The sequence below is a fragment of the Pteropus medius genome, unplaced genomic scaffold (genome assembly GCF_902729225.1).
Source record: "Pteropus medius unplaced genomic scaffold, Ma_sr-lr_union100, whole genome shotgun sequence".
NCBI classification, from domain to species: Eukaryota; Metazoa; Chordata; class Mammalia; order Chiroptera; family Pteropodidae; genus Pteropus; species Pteropus medius.
This window is the reverse complement of record NW_024352947.1, coordinates 845,358-869,351: the sequence shown is the minus strand read 5'-3', so window position 1 is coordinate 869,351 and position 23,994 is coordinate 845,358. Positions and strand designations below refer to the sequence as shown.

Genomic DNA, 23,994 nt, shown 5'->3' with positions numbered 1-23,994 from the left:
AGTCCGGCGGGCCCCGTGGCCGGCGGTCAACGGCATGCGTTCGTCCCGGATGCGGTGGGCGCTACTGGGCAACATCGAGTAAGAGACTGATCTGACCTACTCCGAACGGCCACATTCCATCCGGGACACACCCGCGCGCAGGAGCAGTCAGTCTGCACCATCCTCTCTGGCGCCCTCACAGGTCTACTCTGCCCCGGCTCGTCCGTCCTAGAGACGGAAGCCAAGGTCACGTCCAGCACGAGAAAGGGGCCCTCGTACCCGTGGCTTTTTCTGCTGCCAAAATAATGAAGCGGCGATGCGCAAAGTTTACACCTTACGGAAGAATTCTACCTCGGCCTTTCTTTTCAATTCTTTCAAAAATTTTTTTACTTTAGGAAACGTTTGTGTGACAATTACTCCTGCTTGTTTTTATTACTCGCTTAATTAAGAAAGTATATCCAACATAAAAAGACACGGGGTCAAAGAACGCAGGCCCGGGCTCCCTTGGAACGGAAACGATTTTAATTGATGCAATTTGCAGCCGTTTAAAGATTTCCTATCTGGCTATTAACACAGCGGGGAGAGAGCAGGCCCTTCGCGGTGACAGCCCAGTGGAGTGGTTGTGTAACTGTCACGTCCTCGGATCTCAGTCGGCTTGGAGTTCGCCGACGGTGGTGTAGGTCGGCGAATACTTCGTCCTCGAAGGACAAAGGACACAGAAGTGATAGTCTGCATCCGAGCCCGGCCATTAGCATCAGGAAGGAGGAGCAGCTGTGTCAGCGCGAAGGCTCTGCCTCCCTCGCTCCCCTGTGGAAAACCTTTCAAAGACAGGACGGGAGTTGGGCGCTCAGATCTCCGGCTACCCGCCGGAGGAGGGGCGGGTGGCTGGGCTCGCCGCCTGGCTGTTTAATTCCGCAGCCCTGGCTAACAAAGAGAGAGCTTGTTGAGCTGAGCATTTTCTGATTCCGTTTTCCAGTCTCTGGCTGGCAGTGGAGTCCCTGGCGCTTTCTCATTTGCATCTGTCTGAATTCTGCCTCTGGGGAGTGGGAGAGAGATAGGCCAGGATGCGGAGAAAAGGGAGCCCTCGGGCACTGTTGGTGACACATCAGTGCGGCCACCGGGGAAAACAGTTTGGAGGTTCCTCAAAAAATTAAATAACAGAACTACGATATAACCCAGCAGGTCCACTTCTGGGTCTTTATCCAGAGAAATCCAAAACACTAATTAGAAAAGATCTATGCACCCCTATGTTCCCTGCAGCGCTAGCCACAACAGCCGAGATACGGAAGCCACCCAAGTGCCATCGACAGACGAGCGGGTAAAGAAGGGGCGAAGCGGACACACCATGGAATGTCGCTCGGCCAAGAGAGAGTGAAGTGTCGCCATTTGCGACAACGTGGATGGACCTAGAGGGGATTATGTGTGCTGGGCGAAATAAGCCAGACAGACAATGACAAATGCCACGTGATTTCACGTCCACGTGGAATCTGAAAAAAAAGATAAATGAATGAACGAATAAAACAAAAATAAACTCGTAGAGACAGAGAACAAACTCATGGTTGCCGGGTAGGAGGAGGTTTGGGGAATCCAACCGGTAACGCTGTCGCGACTCCGCAGGGTGCCAGCTGGGCGCTGATCAGGAGGAACACCTCCGAGGTCACACGACTGCACACCCGAAACTGAGATACAATAACGTTAAATGTCAACCCTGACTGACAAATGAAAAAAAAGAAACGAGGGGACTATTCACCGAAAAAAAAGAAGAGGTGTAGAAACGTGTCGCTTCTTCATCTGACTTCTCCATGGACAAAAAAAATATATTTTAATCGCTTAGACAAGAATGGGAGAGATTCTGGTCGGGCGGTGGGGAGGGCTTCCTGGGAGCCAAGGATACCTGTCTGTCGCAGTTTCGAAGCGACACGGAGTCTTCCGGGACAGCCGTGACGCCGCCCCTGTCCCCTCCCTCCGCACGGAAAAGTTAAGACAGGAAGGAGGACAAGCGGAGCACACAGACTCCTTCGACGAACAGATCGCGTGGGAGAAGTTCCGCCAGGCTTGCGACGTCGCCTGAGCCCGGGCCCGCTTCTCTCTCTTCTCCAACAGCCACTTGCTCGCCAGGAGGAGGAGACGCAGCAGCCACCGGGAGCCGCCACCGGCAGCCGGGGCGGACGGGAGCGTCCTCGTAAACACGGCTCTCGTCGAGGCGCGAACCACACGGGGCAGAGGCCGGACGTTGCGTTTTTCACTAGACCCGGGCACGGGAGAGCTTTGGTTCACAGTTATCCGGTCACTGGATTCTCCAAGCCCGACTACCATCTAGTTAACTCGAGTCCCATCCGGTTGGGACAGGGAAGCTCCTAGCACGATGAGGCCACTGCTCTGGCTTCTGCCTGGCACCCCGGCGGGCTTGACTGTTGCCTGAGTCGAGCGCATTCTGCAGAAACGATTTTCTCAGCCACACCCGATGGCTGAGGCTTCAGGGGAGAGAGAGGTGACGAGGGATGCTTCGGCTTTTAACCACTTTCCGTGAACACATGAGGGAATCTGCTCGGGGGCAGATACGTCTTCAAACTGCCCTTGGCTTCCCAGGAGAGCAAGCAGGTGCTCCTGTGTCCCACGGGAATGCTTTCCAAATAACCGGAGGGCGCCCGCACCGAGGGCCAGCCCCTCCGTGGGTGTCTGCTCCAGGCCGCCCAGCTAAGCCATGGTTAGGACTTTGGGAGACAAACCGCTTGCAAACCCACCTGTAGGGCCGCGCATGACACGGCGCCTGCTCTGCACACAGGGCGTTTGTCGGCCTCTGCGGCTGGGGGGGTCTTGCCCAAGCCCATTGCTGCACACACATGTACACATGCACACATGTGCGTGCACATGCATACACAGGCACACAAACACACGTACCCACACACGTGTGCACATGCGCACAGGCGCACACACGCACATGCTCACACACGTACATATACACATGCACACACATGCACACAAATACACGTGCCCACACACATGCACCCATGAGCACACACTTGCACACACACACACTCTATTCGGAAACTAATTCTGACATTTCATCGTGCAGAATAAAAGTCTGGACCTCAGTCTGTAATTCTGCAGGATGACTTCTTGAGGACAGATCGAAGGATGCGTGTCATTGGATGAGGGACCATTACTCGACTCCAGTTAACGCTGGGGTGGACGCTGGGCTGGGAACCCTCACTCACACGAAAGGCGCTCACGGATCCTAAGTGAGACCTTTGGTTTGGGTTGAAATCGTTTCTGTGGGGCTGGGTTTGGGGCAGGTCTGGCTTTCACATTCCGGTTTTTACTCTTATGCGTTGTGAGAATTTCGTGAGTTCCTTAAACTTTTCACAAGTTAGAATATTAAATGAAGAGATTACCTGACAGCACACTCCTGAGCTCTAGCATTCTATGATGCTAAACTAGTATTAAAATACTTCTTTCCAGGGACATTTCGAAGACCCAGTCATATAAGGGGTGACAAGACCACGATATGACACTTCCTTGATCGCTTACAATTATCTTACACGTTTTTCTGCGTGGAACCCCACAATCACTCTCCAAAGCAAACCAGGAAAATATTATTCTCACCCCCACTCTTCGGATGAGAAATAAGTGTTCGCACAAGGTCTGTGACATTTCGAGAGTCACGGGTTAAAAAGTGACGAACCCTCGGATCAAAACCCCAGTTTCCTGACTCCAGTCCGTACCCGCGCCCTTCCTGGTGGACCCTGCTCGCCTGCTTCCTGGTCCCCGAAGCCAGAGTGTGGCCTGCGGCTCTGGAATGGCAGGGGAAGAGGGAATGACAGTCGGGACACTAGGGGACACGGACCTTGGGGATGACAATGGGGACACCGTTAACGTGCGGGACGGCACCTTCCTGCGGTTCCCCTTCGACCCCGCCGGGAACGCTCGCTCCAGCCGATCCGAGAGGGGCGAGCAACGAAGGGCAGCAAAGGGGTGTGGGGCGCGTGGGGGGCAGCAGGAAACATAAAACAGGACCCACCGTGCTGGCGGCAAATGCGTCATGATTGGCCCTCCAGAACAACCCCCAAACGAAAGAAAATCCAAAACAACACACACACCCCGATATTTAGCATTTTCCGATGTCTGTGGCCAAGCGCGCCCACCACGGACAGCCGCAAGTCACAGCTCTGACGTCACGGCCCTGACGTCACAGCCTTCAGAGCGGGACACGCGCAGCCTCGGCCCTGGACCACGAGACGCGACAGGCGCCCGGAGCACAGACGGCGGCGGAATAAGGAAGCGAAGAACTTCGAGCATTTATCACCTTTGTCTTCGAAATATAGTTTACGGATGGTAAGTTTGCACGGTTCCGTTTTTAACGAGGGCCGTGTCTGACAACGGGCTCACAAAATTCCTGAAAATGTACCGATAAACTCTCGCGAGCTGGCGAAAGCAGCGTCCAGGACGGGAGATACAGGAGAAGATGCTCGGCCGTGTGGCTCAGCCCTATGGCGTCGGCGACAGGCGCTCGGTCCTCTCCCCACTTCCTGTGTGGGAGGCTAAGGGAGTGGCAGCTGACCCCTCCCTCCTCCCCGCCCGCCCCTCCCCCACCCCCACACCCCTCCTCCTCCCCCGCACCTCCATCCCTCCCCAGCCCCCATCCCCCACCCAGTCCTGCCCAAAGCAGAGGGCAGTTCTCAGCTGACCCTTTCCTCCCCCAGGGGGGTCTCCAAGACCCGGCTCTGAGCTCCTGAGCTCGGCTCCTGTAAACACTATTCATCGTGGCACCTTGATGGCACAAGGTGGGACAGCATGATGGCAGCTTCTGTCAGGTGCTGGATGCTGGGAAGAATCCCTGGTCTCGCTGCTTGGACCTCATGAATACAGGCTTATAAATGTTACAGCATCCTTGAAATATTGCTCTTGGAGCAGAAACATTACAGAGGTGGTGAAGCCAGGCCCTCGGGCCCGCGAGCACTATTTCTACAGTTCTTAATCTCAGGATCGGGCGCGACCGAGAGCCGTAACAGCCATCTCTGCCGCGTACGCGTCCAGGAACAAAACCAGGGTAAAAGAGAAGGTATTTGACACGGCGAAGGCGGCGGATTCCCACGCGCGTCTGTAACGCAGCCCGGGAACGACTCGCTGCCCTCAGCCGTCATTCTCTCTCGGATCATGTTTACTTCGCTACATTTTGCAAAGAGTGTTTTGAAAGCCGCAATCGCAAATGCCCCGAAGCCACAAGTAAGTGACTCCACACGGACGAGTCTCTGCGAGCCCCTTGCAAGCCGGAGCCGGGACCCACAGTACCGCCCTGGGGCCTGGGCCTCTCTGCGCGGCAGCTGAACAGCACGAGAACGTTACGGTGCGGATCTGCTGGTATCCGCGTCGTTCGCCCGTATGAAACCCTCGGGGCCTCAGATAAATGCTGCCGGTGCAGGGGACCGACTCCCTCGGCACGTCCCTGACCTGGGCAGGGTGGTTTACTGGGTCCTGGATCCTCCAGCTCCTGTCTGGGGACATTGGAATCATTTTACAAGCTCGTGTATGCGTCAGGTTAGATCGAGATCATCACCGAAACAATAAGATTGTGCAGTGCCCTGGCGCTGGGCTTGCAAACAGCGACTGTCCAGTGAGTGTTAGTGGGACGGACGGAGGGAGGACAGGAAAGAGGGGGGAGGGGCAGACGGACCCACGACAGCCCCAGAGACGGCTGGGCGGTCGGGGGTCGTGGCTTCCCCTCAACTCATCCCTCGGAGCCCAGGCTCCGAGAACTTTTCCCGTCCGCAAAGGTCTGCATATAACTTTCGTATCTTGCGGAACTGGTTCCAGAACCCCCCACGGGTACCAGAAATCGCGGATGCTCAAGTCCATTCCGTAGGATGGGGCAGGTCGGTGCGAACAGTCGGCCCTCCGTACCGCAGGCTCCCCACCGCAGATCGGGAACGGGGCAGGTATTTATCGGAAAGCCCTGCGTACACGTGGACCGGAGCGGGGGGACCCGTGCGGTCTGAGGGTCGGCCGGACCACGGAACGAGTCGCAGTGCTCAGCCAGCGTCCGTCACCGTGCACAGACGCAGAGAGCAAACCCAGAACCTTCTTTCTCGTGATGAGAACTCTTAGGGCTTACTCCCTCAACAACCGTCGTAGATCACATGTGTCTCTGACAGAAAAATAGATAAAAAGGAGCAAAATATTGGTATAGAAACAATATATAAAATATGGCAGGCAGAAAGAAGGGAGCCGGCCAGTCACGGACGTCCAGGAAAACGAGGCCGGAGGGCCCTGCTGGTGGGTGCTGCCATCCTCCCTGGGGGCGAGGGCGGGCGGGTCCAGGGTCACAGGTGGCCCCTCAGCAGGGGACGGGCCCACGGGGGAGAGGGTGGTCAGGCGGTCACACACCAGTCACTCCAGCATTTCAAGCGACCCGAAGCCCCCTGCTCCTCAGAGTCCACACTCACAACGAAAACGGATTTTAATTCTGCTTCTCTTGTAAATTTGCCTAGAGGGGCAGAAGAAACGCAATGAGAACACGCGTGTCCGATCTGCTCGATGGCTTTGTTTCTCCTTAGGAAGGAATCGACTGGCGCTCCCTTGTCTACGAAACCGTTGTGTAATTTAAGTGAGAATTTCCATGAGACACACACAACACAAACCCTCTTTCTTCCGGCCGAACATCCTCATGTGTCCCTTTGTCCGTCTGCCGAAGGGCTGAGCTGTGGTTTTCACAATCCGATGTATCGAAACCACCTTCAACTTCCCCCGGCTGCTGCTCTGTCTCTCCTTTGTGTATGGAATCGAAATCGTAAACGATCCTCTTATGAAATTGTACTGCGGCCAAAATATATACTCATCCCAACTGGCCTATACCATTAGCAGGCGACACCCCGAGCGGAAGGCGGGTCACCGTCTCCGACAACACTTTGGAGGCCGTATTTTTCCACGTGCCGGAAAATGAAGAACATCGGCAGAAGTACACGATCTCTGAGAAGCTTCGTTTTTAGGGAAACGGAGACTCGCGTGGCCGCGCGCTGGACGGTTCGTCCAGCATGGAGGGGAGAGCCCTTCCAGAACACGGGTCTGCACACGCACACGGTCGAGTGCGCGAGCAAAGAGCAAGAGCGAAAACAGAAAAGAAAACCTTCAGCCGCTCTTAAATTTACTGAAGTGTGCCCCGTTTCTCCAAGACGTGCCCCTCGCAGACGTGAGGATGAAAACCGTGTCCCAGATCCATCTGCCAGGGACGACGTGTAGGATTTCGTTACGAGCACCAACCGTCCACCCGCAGCACGCGTGCCCAGGGCCGAGGCCCATCCATCTTCTCGAAATTCCGTTAATGTTCGTCAGGAAAAAAATCAACATTGATATTATGCTTGTATTAAAGGTGTCTCTCTTGCCACGTGTCTGTAAGCACTTTCATTCTAGACACCAGAGACTTCTACTACCTGCTGCGGTAGGCGCACTACGCACAGTTATTGAAATAGAAATTTCAACTAAAAAAAGCTAAGAACTGAGATTCTCAGTCACGTGAGCTACGTGTCCGGCGCTCACGAGTCACAGGTGGCCCGCGGCTGGAGAGCACAGAAATAAAACGTTTGCATCATCGCAGAAAACGCTATTGGAAGCTGTCGACGCAGACGCTCGAAAACCTGCAACGAAGTTTTGAAAAGCGTCACGGATATGCAAACGATCGTGATTTTAGATTTCTCGTCCTGAACGTTTTTGAGTTGCGATGATTATTGTCGCTGCTGTTAGATTTGGTTAAAAAGATGGATGGATAACAAGGAAGGCCGTGTTTGGAGCCGGGCAGCCCTGGGTTCAAATCGACGTACGATGCACCGACTGGGCAGTCGGTCAAGGTCGCTGAGTCCGTTTCTGCATCCGTCAAGCGGGGGGAATGATGTTTACTGCGAAGGGCTTCGTGAAGGCTCGGTGAGGGCGTCTCAGACACGTCCCGCCGGCCTCGGGCTGTGGGGACTTCACGTTGATTACTATCGTTTTGACAATATAAGTTTGCTCCTTCCAAGAAATTTTCGTAAAACTCCAAGCCGGCCGTGTGAGCTTTTCCTCATCCATTTCGCTCCATACTTTAATTGTCCACTGTGCACGTGTCGGAAGTGACTCCGAACCGTTTCGACAGAGGCAAAGGGATGGCTCCCTTCTCCACCCTCCTCGCCTTGCTTCGGCCTCTGAGACACTTCCCGAAAAGGCATGAGACGAAATCACGCTAAACCTAGATTTTCCGTGTTGGACATCGGGCAGCGTCACGAGAGGCCCGTGGCTTATAAACCTGGACCGGAGCCCGCTCTGTGCATTAGGGGACTAATTTCCCTCCGTGAGGGTCCTTGAGGATCATTTCTAAAGAGGCTTTGGAGAGGCTTTTCAGAAACCTTCCAGCAACGAGTTGGCTCAGCTGTGCCAGGCAGCCCCGTGTCGGCCTGCTGACCTGCGCCTGAGCCGTAGGGCACACGGCCACCCGGGGCCTGCCCTCCTGGGGGTGCCACGCAGAGCCCCGGGGCCGGGATCTGCTCCGTTAGCTGGAATCTCGTTAAGGGCCATTTTGAAACCAGGGTCCCTCTGCCCATGATGAGGTTCAGCTCTAACCCCCAGCGCTGGAAGTCACATCCCTCTCCACACACACACGCCCTCCGAGACCTCGCCGCCGACCCCCCACCCCAACCCACGGTCATCAGCAGCCCCCGAGGCAGCAGAGGGCCTGGACCTGACTCGTGCTCCACGGTGGGGACCTCTGCAGGCTACACGTGACATCCTGATGTACCTTGTGCTTCAGCTCCTGAGCCCTGGTGTGAGCGACCCTGGCTACTTTCCCACGAGATCGGACAGAGGGACACGGGGACCGACCTCTGAGCTGTCCTCTCGCCCCGGAGACCTGGTCCATCACCCTTCCCTACCTCTGGGCACTCGGCTCCCGGCGGCCGCTCACCCCTCGCACACGGCGACCCGTGACTCTGCCCCATAGAATCTGTCACCCACACGCCACGGGGAGGTCGGGTCTTCACCCTCGGCGCCCGTCTCTGCTTTGGCCAGCTCAGTATGAAACTGTTTCTCCTTCCACGCCGCAGACTCTGCTGCCGGTGCGCTGCCCTGGGCCGGTGCCCGCCGGCAGGCCAACCCCAGAACGCCGGGGTCCGGGTACGGTTTCGTGACCTCTCCAAGACCCTGCGGCAGGAGATGAGAACGGGCGGGTCCCACAAGGCGGCCTTTCGGGGAGCTGGCCAGGCATTTAAAGGTCGAGATTTAAAGGACTGAACAAGACCCCCCGGGATGCCGAGGGAGTCGGGGGACCCCGGTCTGGCGTGCTGGGAAGGCGGGTCCCGCCTTCTCTTCCCTGGCTCCTCCTCTTCGCCTGGGAACCTGGGTCTGCCTGGGCAGACTGAGAAAGTGATGTGAATTAAGAAATTTGCCCCTGGAGTTCTCCGACCCACAGCGACCCCCACCCCGCCCTGAACACCGCAGAGGGAAAAGGCGTTTATGGTCATCGAAGTCTGGTCTTTTACGTTAAGGATTTGTGCTGGAGGATAAGACGACAACAAATTAGAGAAATACGTGGGTTTTCCGGCTCGCGGTAGAGTCGTTTTCCGCCCTCGTGGACGGTAACTTCCTTTCAGAGGCACAAAGTCCACGCTCAGGGGTTCGGGTACAGACCACGGCCGCTTCCTCTCGGAGGCAGGTGCTAGAGAGGGAGCGCCCAGGGCCCCCCGCCCGGGAGACCGCGTCCTACGCGGAGCGAGCTGCACGCGGCCGCTAAGCCGGACGGCGACGTTGCCAACGCACGTCCAGCCTTGCCAGGGGGCGGGCGCTTCGATTCAGAGCGAGGCCCCCGTTCAGGAGACAAAGCCTGATTCGCGTGTCATCTGGATGCTACTGAGTCAACCGCCACCCAGTCTGCAAGTGTCCCCACTGCGCGGGGACCGGAAACGGGTGCGCCTGTCCCGGGAAGGCCTCCGGTCCCTTCCGTCCCTCCCTCCCTCCCTCTATCCATCCCTCCCCGCCCCTTCTCCTTCTCTGATCTCGATTGGGATTATAGATTAGATCCAGATGGGATTAGATGGCCCCTGAGATCGATTAGAGGCTATTTGAAATAAAGAAGGACCTGATGGCGCCTCACGGATCTCACCAGGACTGGCGATGAGAATGACTCTGCTGCCCAGATGCTGTTCACGGAAGCTGGCGGACACCAGGAGGGGTCTCGGCGCCCGGCCCACACCTCCGCGACGCCGGCACTGTGCCCTGTCATGCGGCCCGGCGGGAGCAAGGGTGTCCACAGCGCACGTGGCACCCGCGGAGGCCTCGAGGACGTTCCTCGTAGGCGGCCCGGGCCAGTCGGCACACGCTGTGCCCACGGCGTGCCGGGGCGCTCGTGTGGACGCGCGGACGCGGGGCCAGTGGAGGGACACACAGTGGACGAGAGGCAGGGACAGCCCGGAGGCGTTTCTGCTGCCACATCCGTGCATGGGCTGTGGCCGGGACGCAGTGGTCAGGGCAGCAGCCGGGGGCGACCAGCAGACGGCGCAGCTGCCCTCGCGAGTCTGCGGACACGGCCAGCGGTGGTGACCGCCACCGGTCCAGTCTGTGCCAGCAGCTTCATCCCTCGGAGCGGGCCGAGCTTTTCCTCCTCTGCAAACACGGAGCAGCCGAGCCGTCTGCGAACGCCCTCCATGCACGTCCCTTAACTCGTCACACAGCCCCCTGCTCAGAGCAGGGACGATGATGCCGTTTGCTCGAGGTCACGTGGCCGGGAGGTCACTGGCTTTGACCAGTGTGCGATGCTCGCCAGGCCCCCCAGGGCAGAGCTGGGGTGGGCCACCGCGCCCCCCGCCGGCCTCCCCGCTCCTTGGCCTCTGCTGACAGCTGGCGCACGGCTGGCACAGGCTGGTGGCCCTTTGTCCGGCGCTGCCACCTGGCGCTCCGCCCTTCCCGCTCACCATCCTCCGCTCTGCCTGGGTGGCTGTGCCCGCCACTGCTGTCTGCTGGGGCCGAGTGGCAGAGGGTGGCTGTGAGGTCCGGTGTTGGCTTCCGGAGAGGCTGCGGTGGTCCCTTCTCCTGGAAACCCGTCCTCCTCGGCCTCTGTGCCAGGCGCCCACAGCCCCGCTGTCACCGACTGTCACTGCCCTCGATGAAAGGGCTCCCGCTGCTTATGCTACGTCCCACGTCACCAGCCCGAGGCTTAACCACGAAGTGGAACCTTCAACCTGTCAGTCAGGAACCAGCCAGGGAGCATGAGGAAGGTCCTCCGCCTGAGAGGCCCCTGCCGCCCCCAAAGGAGAGCGACCTGGCAACAAGCAGCCTGCCTTGTTGCCTCGTGTAACTTCCTGTGCCTGGCCCCTCTGGCTGTGACAGCCTGCCAGTCTGCACAGCCTCTTGGAGCGTCCCTCCGTCTGCTAGTTTGGACGCTGGCCAACGCAGATCAAGCTGCACTCAAGCAAATGCTTAAAAACCTTAATATGCCTCAGTTTATCTGTTGACACACTCCTGACGAGCACGTGCCGTATGGGGCTGCCCCGAGGATGAAACGACTGAAGGGTGCGTGAAGTCCGTCTTCTCCGCGCTAGATCACGTCCCAGCGTCATCCCTAACACCGGTCTGGCCCCCTACATTCTCGTAAGGTTTCCATAACCCCTTTCGCCCCCGATTGTCACGCCGCAATGTCACCCCTCGATTGCGGCTCAGCCCTGCTGTAGCCTGTAGGAAGGGATCCCACACGCAGCCGAGGGGAAGCAGACGTTCTTGCTATGAGCCTGAAGTCACAGGTGATCTTTATCCAAGGTGTTGGTCCGACGTCCGCTACCTGACCTGTCGGATTTGGAGGCACGGGCAGCACCCAGCTTTCTCTATGCCTCTCGGGCCCCGCCCGCCGCGGTACAGCTGACGGCGCTCACAAGCACTGTTACTCCACGACAGTCTGATGTATGTGCCAGCCCAGCGGTCCCCAACCTTTGTGGCACCAGGGCCCAGGGCACCTACGAGCATCTGACGCCTGAGGATCTGAGGCGGAGCTGAGGCGGTGACGCCGGTGCTGGGAGCCGCTGCAGACACAGATGAAGCTTCGCTCGCTCGTCCGCCGCTCACCTCCTGCCGTGTGGCTGGGTTCTGGACAGGCCACGGACCGGTACCGGGCCACGGCCCGGGGGTTGGGGACCCCTGGTCTAGCCAACAACTAGGACGTGTCACCGAGGGGAATCCCCGGCTGCGCGATGGCCACGACTGCGGGACGTGGCCCCCAGGCCCGGCTGAAGTCCCTCACCCCGCAGTGGGTTCTGACCCCGGAGGAATCCCACGGACTCGAGTCACCTGTGTCCACTCCGTGGCCTGGCCCGTCGGCCCTGTCACGGATACGTGTGACACAGAGACACACGTGGGGCTTGTAAGGACAGAGAGTGAGGGGCCGCAGAGGGGACCCGTCTCGAAAGGAAGCACACCTGAGCACTCCAGGTGTTCCCACGGAGCGGGGCAGGTCCAGACTCATCGCTTTCCCCCAGACGTCGGCCGTGTGGCCGTGTGGCCATGGCTGTTAGTCCACGTCCCTGTCCTCGCCGGCGTAAGGCCAGAGCAGTGTCACAGACCCCAGGATCCCGCAGCTCGGCACGATGGAGGTTTACTTTTCACTCACGTTTCGCTCCACCGCAGGGCTCCCGGTTGGAGCATAAATTCCCACCACACCCCACCTTGGGGACCGGCCTCCCTTTGTCTGCGCCCCCCCATCCCCAGGGCCTCAGAGCTCTCGGCATCCCCCACAGATGACGGAGAGTGGAGAAGGCACGTTTTGATGAAAGGGAAGTTGGGAAATGTGGTCCGGCCGCATCCCGCCACGGCCGGCAGCTCTTCTGCAAGAAGGAGGACACACCTGGGTGGGCGGTCACCGACCTGCCACCCGCTCCGGCTGCAGCTTCTTCACAGCGAGCCGGGGGACGGCAGTGACACCCGCTCACAGGGTCAGCGTGCAGACTGAGCTGCCGTCACGCGCTCTTAGCCGCCACCATTAATACTGAGAACCGCACCTGCCATCGTTTACCAGAGTTGGGAGCCTGCACCTCGATGACGGAGCCAGACCCTCGGGGGTTTAAGACGCAATTCGGGGCAGAGCCTGACGCGAGGCAGCTACTGCTCACGGCCTCGGAGCGCGGGCCCCCTGCCTGCCGCACGGGCCCCGCCACGTTTTTCCACATGGGCCTCTCAGACTTCAGCACGGTGGCCCCCTCCCCCACACGTGTCCCCTCTGGGTCTCCAGCCCACGGATCTGCCACTGGCTTTCGGCCGCTCTGACGTCCCCAGCCGAGTTGCCTACGCAGAGCCCTGGCTCGGGGGACGGACCCTGTGTCACACGGAGAGCCGGCGTCCTGAACTGTCTAGCTCGATATGAATTCAGGTGTGAAATGAATGTTCCGTGTCTGGTGTTTCTGATTACTTCCTCTTCCTCTCATTCCCCTCGCATTCCGGCAGATTTCGTAACATTTCGGTTGCTTTCGCTAACGGCGACGGGCCAGCCCGGATCCGCGTGTCCGTTTCCCACCCCGCCGGGGGCACGGCGGGGCACAGAGCCGGTCTGCTCTACCCGCCCTCCCTCTGTCTCCTGCGTCTGTCGCTTCCAGAATCCATCCGGGAAGGAAGGACTTGGGAGAAGACCAGTGTCCCTCATGTGTCTGGCAGGTGCTGCCTCCGGCTGGGCCAAGCGCAGACTCTCCTGGGGACACCGCAGAGTGGACCGAAGCAGCCGCTTCCTGTCGCAGCCACATGGCCCCAGGAACCCTGACACTCGCTGCCGGCCAAGCAGTCCCCTCGCGGCCACCACGCCGGCCCCGCCCGCCTCCTCTCCACCTGCTCGCCCAGCAAATCTGCCGCCTACTCCGTGTTCCCACGGCTGAGGACGCGATCGCCTCTTAGGCCACCCCAGTCTGTGAGGGCTCCCTGTGCAGAGCTCCGTGGGAGACGCAGCTCCACAAAGGATGCGCTTAGATGAGGCCCCCAGGGCAGGGCTGGCTGGGAACGCCCGGAGCCGTCCCGGACGAGTGACAGGCGGCAATGCAGCGCCTTCCTGCGGTCTGGTTCCTCTTAGAAAAGGTTTGGCTTTGGCCCAGAATGCGGCCTGGTCCCCGCCGACCTTCCCTGTCCTCCCCTCTGTCCTCCTGACCGGATCTGTGGTGCTGGCTCCAATTCTTATCTGAAACCAGGGCCAGACGGGCATGTGGACACCCCAGGCAGGCTCATCACTTGGCGTGCCTTCAAGATAAAGCCCTGCAAATATTTGTTCCGTGAAAGATCGCAGGGCAGGGCCAGGGAGAAACCCGATTTTCTGTTCACGATTGGAGGCGAACAGAGATCGTCTACCATTCATTGCTGCTGGCTGGAGAACTGATGTCCTAATCAATGAACGCCCAACGTCTTCCGGTAAAACGAGTCTCACGGCTTCCCGTCGTTTCTGCGGGAGGCAACTCCGTAGGAAGCAAACACAGAACTTAACATCCGAATGACAAAGCAAAACTCGTTCCTAATCCACCGCACCACACTACGCGCCGCTCGATTTCGAGCCATCCGCGGACGGCCCCGTCAGCTTTCAGGGGGCCGCAGAGGCGCGTGGACGTAACTCCCAGGAGGACGGACGTCGGCCGCTGGGAGAGGCGTCCGCGTGCTTTGTTTTTTATCTTCTTCTGTTGCTGTTCTTGTCGTTTTGTTGGCTGGTTTATTTTTCAGCGTCTGGTCCAGCTTAACCTGCTCGGGTCAGCGTGAGAGCCATTCGTGCCCACACGGTTAGGTGAGGTGGGGCCCGGGCACCGGGGCCAGCGGGTTTATCCTGGAGACGGTTTCGGCCCCGGTTCTGGCTTCTCCTGGGACGTCCAAGCACATGTCCCACGAAGAGCTCCTGAAACCGCCCTTGCCACTTAGGACTGCCGTCCGCCTGCGCTCACTTGCCGGATCCGGGCCCGGACTCGCTGTGTGGCCTTCGCAAGGAGTTCTGTGTCTCTCTGGGTGAGCCCCGACCTGCCAGGGTATCGGGGGTCCGGTTGGCACAGGTACAGTCCGGCCATCGGAGGCTCCCATGAGCAGCGTTGCTGGCCGTGCAGCCATCTCCGTGACAAAAGTTCCCCAGCTAGCACGCAGAGCCCTCGGGCCGGCCACTTACGTCTGCGGTCAGAGTGCCACCCAGATGCCAGTTCTCATTCTCCCTTCCTGGGTCTCGGTCCCTTAGGTGACATTGCGGACGGGGATCCCGTCCTGTGCCACCAGCCAGACCCCACCTTCTGCTCACGAAGACATCACACTGAAACAGAACAAGGGACAGAGACGCCAGGATTGTATCTCAGACTTTGGACGCACACGTTCCCAGGTCCGAAGCCACGGCTGAACCTCTCCCCAGAGGGCGGGGCTCAGGCAACGTGGAGCGAGCCGTCTCCGTTGCCTGCTCGGCGAGGCCTGGATGAGCGGATGGATACAGAGCGCTCTGCGGGCGTCCAACGGTCAGGGCCCCACGGGACCAAGCAGGGAGCTCGGACCCTCAGGGTCTTCTGTCCCAGGAGAAACTGGATGCTTTCCTGGGGACCGAGGGGACGGGCAGAAGCCTCTTTGCTGTAGACGTTTTTGCCACGAGCATTTTTGCTGCAGAACTAATTGGCCATAAAAAAATAAAATAAAATTGCAGGTTGACAGTTTGGTTTTTATTTGCTTGTTCGGTCTCATTTCTGGATTGACGAAGGAGTGGAGAAAACGGTTAAATAGTGATGGTCTTAAAATAGCTAATGTTTCTCCCAGACGCGACCTTTCCCCCCAGCAGGTGTCTGGCTTCCTATTTTGGGGGCAGCTGCCTCGGGAGCAGCGCGCGAGGCGTGGAGGGGCCTCTCGGAGGCTCAGGGTGGAGCCCGCATGTCCCTCGGATCAAAGACAGCGCTCAGGTGCCATCCGCAGATAAAATCAGCTGTTTGCTCAGTATCGGCACAAATGCACGCGCATCTTAAATGCGTGCAAATGTTCTGTATTTCGAAACAGGCTTTTTTGTTTCGTTATTCATTTTTAATGTCCCCTCTTTTATTTGCCGTAATGTTATTTTATTTTTTCACTGCAGAATTGCCTTACGACCAATTAGTTATGCGGCACAATGTTTGTGGCAAAGATGTCCACGGCAAACACGGAACACGGGAGCCCGGAGGCCCGCGCGGAGAGGGCTGGGGGCTCGTGCACAGGGACGGGGACCAGCCTGCCCAAGCGCCTCCCTGACTCGGAGGCACGAAGCTGGGGACCTCCGGAGTCAGCTGCGCCTCCTCCGCCCACCCGCAGTGCAGGACGCACCCTGCTATGGCGCCGCCCTCGTCGCTGTCCTTGGAGTGCTCCCACCACACGTCCCCCCTGCAGTCGCGCCGAGGCAGAAATCGGCTCCCTCCTGCCCCCCGTCTGATGCCGAGTGTGTTTCTCTGAGTTCATTTTGTTAAGTAAATTAGGAGCCTGCTATCTGCCGACAGTTATTCCCGGGGGAGAGCGGGCAGCCAGGACAGTGCCATCCCTCTAAGGAGCATGAGGATGCTCAGAGCATTAGGCAGCATCACCCTGGGCTTGTCAACCTTCAGAGAGGCAGCTGAGCTCAATGCCCTGTGCCGCCTCCCAGCGGCGACGGTGACAGGAGGCGTGGTCCCTGAGGGGCACGTCCCTGGGAGGTCAGACCTGGCTCGACGTGTGGGGACCGGAACGAGACGCTGGGCGCTGGGAGTGGGGGTGCCGGAAGAGGAAAGGGGGGTGAGAGAGTTACCTACGTCTCTCGGTTCTGCCTCAGGGACGCCCAAGGTGAAGCTGGATCCTGTAACCAGCCGTGGCTCTGAGGACGGAACGGACGGGTGAGCGTGCTGCCCGGGCCTCGTCCCCTCCGGGGTGGGGAGGGGAGGCTCCAAAACGACCCCTGATTCCAACGCCGGGCAGGGTCGGCCCCCAGCCCACCAGCTGCCCAAGGGCACAGTGGCATGGGCAGCAGCAGGGGCCAGTGTCCTTGCGACAGATCCGGATCGGAAGCAGGTGTGCACGTACCAGCTTTCAGACAAGCCGAGAGAGCAGCCAACGCCTGTGTGCAAAGACCAGACCGTCTACGGGGACGATGCGGTGACCGCAGTCACAGTCCCGCCGAGGGGAGAGACACGACACAACTCGAACCCCTGCTGGGACCGGGGGATGCTCAGCACAGTCTCCTGGGAAGGGAGGGCCAGGCTGAGACCTGGCGGAGGAAGAGGGGCTCTGAACGGCACCGTGTCACGTGTCCCTTGCAAGGACGTTGTAAAGAGAAAGCCAGAGAAAGGCCGAAAGCAGCCGCAGGGCTTCGCGCCAACGCGCCAGGGGAAGGAGACGCTCGAGCGAAGCGGGGGGCGGGGGGGGCCGCGCGTGACGCCCGTGACGGCTCCGACGTGGCCGACGTAGCGAACTCGTTCTGCAGAACGTCCTGAGCGACGGAAATGAAGGGAAATACGGTAATCAAAACCTCGAAAGCAACAACTGGCAGGAGCAGGGACAGCGAGGGCCCGGGGGACAGCCAGGACCCGGGGGACAGCGAGGGCCCGGGGGACAGCCAGGACCCGGGGGACAGCGAGGGCCCGGGGGACAGCCAGGGCCCGGGGGACAGCGAGGGCTGCACTGTGCCAGTGTGGACAGGCTCCTTGGGGACGATGAGGAGCTGAGTATCTGCTGGGTAATTTTAAACGGTGCCTGAAAGTGGCCTTGCTACCGCCATCGTTAATTTAAACAAGGTCGGACTTGGCTCTGAAGGGAGACGCCCCACGTCCTCGGTGGTGACATCGAAAGGAGGCGAGGGACGGGGTCACTGGAAACCAGCCCTGGTTGTCGGGTCTGACGCAGCCCCTGGGGCCAGTCACGCCCGCACGAGCCTCCCCCGAATGCTCCAAGGCCAAACGCCGCGACCCTCGTTTGAACCGAGACGTGTTTTATGAGGTGGCGTCCTGCCCCCTCCCCCGCCCCACGTGCCTGGCCGTGAAGCAAAGCGCAGCGGACGCCCCTGCACCACGTCGCACGCCTCATGGACTGTGACGCCGACGGCACGTGCGCCCACACGGGAGCCACGAGGTAGCAGGCCACGTCGGGCCCCGGGCCTGGGCAACACCCGGTACGCACGGTTCCTGTTCACCCCTCTCCTGCCCTGGGCGCAGGTGCACCCGTCGCTCTCAGCCGCGTCCCCCACCCGGCCCCCACCCGTTCCCTTCCTCGGGCCTGCATTCACCTCCCCGCAAGGCCCGAGGCGGGCCGGCCTCCGATTTTAAGCTCTTGGGGTCAGGCTTACTATGGGGCGACAAACGAAACTGCGTTAAATAGTGGGTGAGTTAATGGCCCAGTGGTCGCAAGTGATAAAGTCTTAACCCCGAGAAATAGTTCACGGTGCTAACCCAGGCACGTGGGGAGTTAATGGAGACAGTTTGGGGCCAGCGAGCTCGCTGGCGGCCTCTGGAGTCACGCGAGACACAGTTGCCTGTGAGTTAGGCTGGTCCTGCGCAGGTGACGGGCATTCCTATGGCCAGACCCAGGGTGAGGGCTTGACTTTCTGGTCAAGGGGCTGCACGTCCATGTATTAGGGACGCAAAGAGGAAGTCTGACTCGGTATGTCTATTAGGTTCTGCTCAATATCTCAATGATCTCGTTACTGCCCTTCCAGAGAGAGGCGCATGGAAATAATCTCACTGGTGTGGATTCCTACGTGTTATAGCCGAAAGTGACCACGCTGGGTACTGCGTCGATCCGGCCGTAAATTATGGAATTAACTTTGCTAAGATATAATTAGCTGGGCATGCAAAATCTACACACACACTGGAGCCTATGAAATGTTGAAAACTGTTATACGTAATGGATGTCTCTTGAAGTCGTAGATAAATATGAATGTGTACACTTGCAGATGCCCGAAAGGATCCCGCGTTTGAAAGAAAATCTATAATGACGTCTGTTCAAAACCAAGAATCCTTTACACCGTGATTAATCACTCCCCGATTTAAAACCTCGGGCTATCTATTTACAGTGCAGTTCACCTGCACACACACTTGCGGACCATGACCGCACACATGCGTGTGCGCGTGTGTGTGTCCAACGCGGTGGCTACAGCACTCAGCTCACCGGCACATTCCTCCTGTGCGTGAGTCTCGCGTTTTTGTTCCTTCCCAAACCTGCAGCCACGGACAAGGCAGGTCCCGGCGAAGGCCGGTGCCCTTGGCCCATGACTCCGTCCACAGGAAGGACGGTCTCTGGGGCCCTCGTGCGAATCCGCCACCACTGCTCCCGGGGGGAGGTGACCGTAAAGGAACAGGAACCCCTGGAAATGGAGTCTTTTTTTATAGCATTTCCTGCCCCGTGGATCGTTTTTCTTGCTTTGCTCCTGGTTTTGCCTGGGGCCAGGGACACCTGAGCGGCCCTCGTCCGACGGAAACGCTGCGGCCCAGTAACCCCAGGGCTCCGCCTACGGTTCCCGCCCGGCTTCCGGAACCGGGCCTTCGGGCCTTTGTTTTCGGGCCTTATCGTGTTGTACGTCATTGACCGTTACTTTATTCTATTGCTGTTTTTATGAGCAAGTTCAGAAACTTCCAGTCTCAAGAATATGAAACGATTCCATCTGTAGTTCCCGGGCTGGGCGGAATGGCCGTGTAGGTTTCGGGAACACTTTCAACGCGGAATCGAGATGCGTGATTCATAGAAAATCACGGAGTCGGTGGGCGAACGGCGGGATCCTTTCTCAAGATTTTCGTTCTGTTTCTTTTTTGACTTAACGGTGGTCTCTCGCCCACGTTCTTTGGCTTTTCCTGGACGGGGGTCTCCGGGCCTCTGAGAGATCATTTCCTCCCACCAAATCAAACCGCTGCCTCTGCGCGTTATTTCTTGTTTCTCACCACGAAAGGCCACCCGCGGCGGAACTGACACCGGCCCACGTGCCTCCGCCCTCATCCTCCTCTGCCCACCCCCTGGGCATCGCGACTTCGGACGGCCCACTTCCAAGTGCAAATGGGACCCAGGACGCTCGCACGTCGTGCGCCCGGATGCGGATGTGGAAAATATCATCCCAATTCTCGTAAGGAAAGAAGCCCAGCATCACGGCGGACGCGGGGGCGGCAGGGGCGTCACCTGCAGGGGCGTCACCCGGCCCGGCACCTCTCTCTGCGGCTACACCCGAGACTGGTCATCGGTGGCCACCTCCGGCTGAGCCCCGCGCGCCGACCCTGGGAACAAGCCCGGGGCCGCACGGCCCTCGGAGCGGGAAGGGAACCTGCATATTCTCCTGCTCACATGTCCACTTTAATGTGACGTCCTATGACACGCCTTTTCTCGCTGGTTCTCCGCCCTGGGCTCTGATTGCTCCCTCGAGACATAAGCACGCTCGGCCGGAATAAAACGGGGCGCAGACATACTTCGGTTTCGGTGGGACTCTGTTCTCAGCAGGAATGTCGCCTCTCCGTTGGGTCGACACTCCTGAGCACAGACTGCGTGCACCAGGGGACAGCCCGGGCGGGAGGTGACACACAAGGCTCCCTCCGCCCCATCACCGCTCGCCGTGGGGGATCCGTGCACCCTGCACACTTTCTGTCTCTTCTGCGGGAGCATCGTCTCTCTCTCTCTCTCTATTGCACATTTTTTTTATGCTTAAAAGATTAAACCTCAGAGGTGACACTTGCAAAGTAGCCGAATCAGAGAAGCAGCGAAGGACCTGGGCCCCGGAGGGGAAATCCCGTCTCCTTGGCCTCTGGCGGGAGGCAGGTGTCATCGATGGTCCGTGCGTGAGTCTCTTCTGCTTTCCGTGGCTCTCCCAAGAGATGAGGCTACACCCCAGCACCCAGGGCCTGACCACCCCTGTCCCGTGAGAACCCAGGAAGCCTTTCTCCATTGTGGGGGACTGATGGATTTGCATGAGGTCAGGGGAGGGGCACCCCAAAGGGCCTTGAAAGATGGACGGGGGCAGCTCTCAGACGGCCCAGCCCCGGCCCCCATGGGACATGGCTTGGTTCGCGATTCCCCTTCTGCGTGTTTGCTTTTCGGATTCACTCAAATTGGTCTTCAGAGTGCGCAGCTGCCCGTGCTGTGAGCGCCTTCAAAGCTGGACGTAAACCAGAGTGCCTGCCTGACCCGCCGCCCTGGAGCCACACTCACGAAGGGACAGACGGGGCATCGCTGCCGCCCTCGGTCCTGCGGCCTGTGTCACCGCGACCCTCTCGTGTCCTCGCCGTAAATGACATGCCTGCCTTGCCCCCCAACCCCCCACCAGCCTTCTGCCCGCTCCAGGGACAGAGGAAAACAGAAGTCTGCCGTCGACGGAGGCCGACGACCCGTAAACCTGGCACTCCCCAGAGCCTGCCTTTCAACGTCACTCGCTTGTGAGAAGGCTGGTCGGCTTCCGGTTCCTGCAGACGGTGACCGTGACAGCTGAGCGGGACTCGAGGCTCCATCACGACCGGGCCCAGCGCTGGTCTCGCACCCACAGGTTCTGGCGAGCGAGACTGAGCCCTCCGCCCCCGCCCCCCGCTCCCACGCAAAGGGGTGAGCGCGTTTCGGGGCACCCAGTCTGGAGCGGTGGACAGCCAGCCCCTCCGAGTGTGCAGCCCCACGAGTCAATCACGTCTGGATGCGGGCTTCCTGTGTGTTATTGCGAACACCTACATTACACTACGCACGCTCGCTCACGGACGGGCAACGTGGCGGGGCGAGATAGGGAGCGAATGACCATTTAACTGCCCTGCCTTTGGGGCCACATTCAGGCAGGGACTGTGGCGGCCAGAGATTTGGGGCGAGCCATGGGGCTGGCCCTGGGCTCCGTGGGGCTCCCAGTGTGTGCGCGAGGCTGCGTGAGGCCGATCCCGGGGTGGGAGGGACCTTGGGGAGCACTGGGAATGAGGGCAGGGGCCACAGCGCCTTCCGCGGAGCAAGGCCTGAGAGGGGTCCCTGAACGCGTCAGGGCAGAGGCACTTCATCGGGTCTGGTTGTCACAGACAGGGCAGCTGGGGACACGTACTACGTGACAGTACGTCGCGTGGCTGAGGGAGATGCTGTGGACGGCCTCTGACCCACGAGCGGCTCCTCTCGGGCCTGTCCTCTCTCACTGCTAACCTGTCCCCAACACCGCGGGGACGCGGGGGGCGCGGGGGACGTGGGGACGCGGGCCCCAGGACAACAATGTCATTGCTGATGCTGTCACCAGTCTCCAAATTTAGAACGTGCGTCTTTTTGTAAACGAAAAACGTCTACATCTACAGTAAACGTTACAACTCCAACTCTTTGTCCTCAGATGACCTGTGAACCTCTATGAGGTAAAAACTGGGTTCAAGGTCATGTTCCCACCTGTTTACAAAGCATTCCAGTGACCCCTTTTTCCAAGATAATTTAACCTGTGGACCATGGACAAAAATTCTCTCCCTGGACTGACATCTCGTGTTTCTCACGGCCCGACGCCACATCCCTGGGGGGTCCTGGGCCCGTTAGAGTGCCCGTCTGAGAAAGCTCAAGGCTGCCAGGGGACACCCCTGAGGCCAGGGCCCTGTCCTCCACCCTCCGTGGGAGGCTGGGGCCTGACCCGGTGAGCGCCAGTCAGCGAATCCAGGTGGTTTCCTGTGGGCCAACCCCCTCCCTGCTGTCCTGACTGTCCCCTGCCCCCTCCCTCGTCCCTCAGTTTCCCTTTAGAATGCCAGTCACCTCTGTAGCAATCCAAGTGGCGATCAGGCCCCCATTACCGTAGAGCGCCACTGGTCGAAATCCGTCCTCGCTACTTAACTCGTCCACCTGCATCTCTGGTGCCATTTAAGCCAAAAATAAGTCAACCACAGCGGATCACAACATAGAAAAACAGACAACACAGGAGGTGGCTGCCACCCCCCCACTGCCACGCAGAAGTTCGGGGAGAGAGGACGGCCCGGAGGGGACCGTGCCAAGACGCCGACGTCCGTCTACGCAGGACGTGTCTGTCGGTCGAGCTCGAGTCCCTTCTTATTCTCATCAGACCCAGGCACCGACGCCTCTGGCCTGGCATCTCCCGCTGCACCCGGCGCACACGCTGCCCCCCAGGACCGCCGATCGGAAGAGAGCATGCCTCAGTGGGTCACACCCCGCAGTCACGCCTCAGGGACGACGCATTCCACACGGGGCGATTCAGACTTCACCCCGGTTAGCCCCTGCCCGGCAATGCCAGGCGCTGTCACACCAGCCCCACAGACGGCATTCCCCTGTGACAAGCGCGGCTTTCTTGGGCCACTGGCGCTATGCCCCGCGGATGGAACACACAAGCAGCGCAGATTCAAGCCGCCCTTGTCTTCCTAAAATAAGCGGTTCCTTTTCCAGGGACCGGGAGCTATTTTTCACTGCGTTACTTACTTGGCAGCTGTTCCTGAATTGGTTCCCACAGTTCCAAGAAGCCGTGACTCATCCCTCGGCCCTGCGAGGTCCTGGGCCCGTGGAAATTCCAGCGGGAGGGACACAAGTCGCTTTTCACGCTGGGCGCTCACAAAGTCCCCTGCGAAGCCAAGAGTGAGAGTTAGCAAATTCCATGATGACCGGGAACAAGGGGCGCAATTCAGGGGCTTGTGGGGCAAACGCTCTGTGTCCGGGCTGAAGCGCAGACGTTCGCGACAGGACATCGCCGAGGCGGCCGAGTCCGCTCCCTGCAGCCTGGCCAGAGTCACGTCCTCACGGTTCTTCTCGGACAGACACTCGTTTTCACAGTGTCTTGTATTATTCTTTCCTTCCTTTTATTTTTATTACATGTATATTTTAGAAAGCAATAAAGCGTGTGTACGTTTTTTTGATTTTTGAGTGTTTTAATTATTTTTATTCGCTTGTCTTATTGAATATAAAAAATTAACATGATAGAAAAGCATGGAAAATGGCAAGCAAAGGTCTCCCGACCAACGACGCCGTCCTCACTCACGTGTGTCAGAGTTCCCGCTGCTTCGGTTTGTCTTCGTCCGCATTTTATCTGCGCTTATTACGCCGTATTTCAGACAGACGAGGTAACCAATATCGCAATCTCGATAGCTCTGCTTCCAGAAGTTTTCCAAGTGTACAGGCGCATAC

At 59.0% G+C, this 23,994-nt stretch overlaps 1 long non-coding RNA gene across 1 annotated transcript in view; it reads right to left on the bottom strand.

Annotated features, from left to right (window-relative positions):
• The window catches only part of LOC120592630 (uncharacterized), a 44,068-nt gene extending 20,470 nt beyond the window's left edge, over nt 1–23,598 (bottom strand). The window contains exon 1 of the long non-coding RNA XR_005650169.1: nt 23,296–23,598. This is a non-coding gene — a long non-coding RNA (uncharacterized LOC120592630). The remainder of the gene's footprint in view (nt 1–23,295) is intronic.
• Between the last annotated feature and the right edge of the window lie 396 nt (nt 23,599–23,994).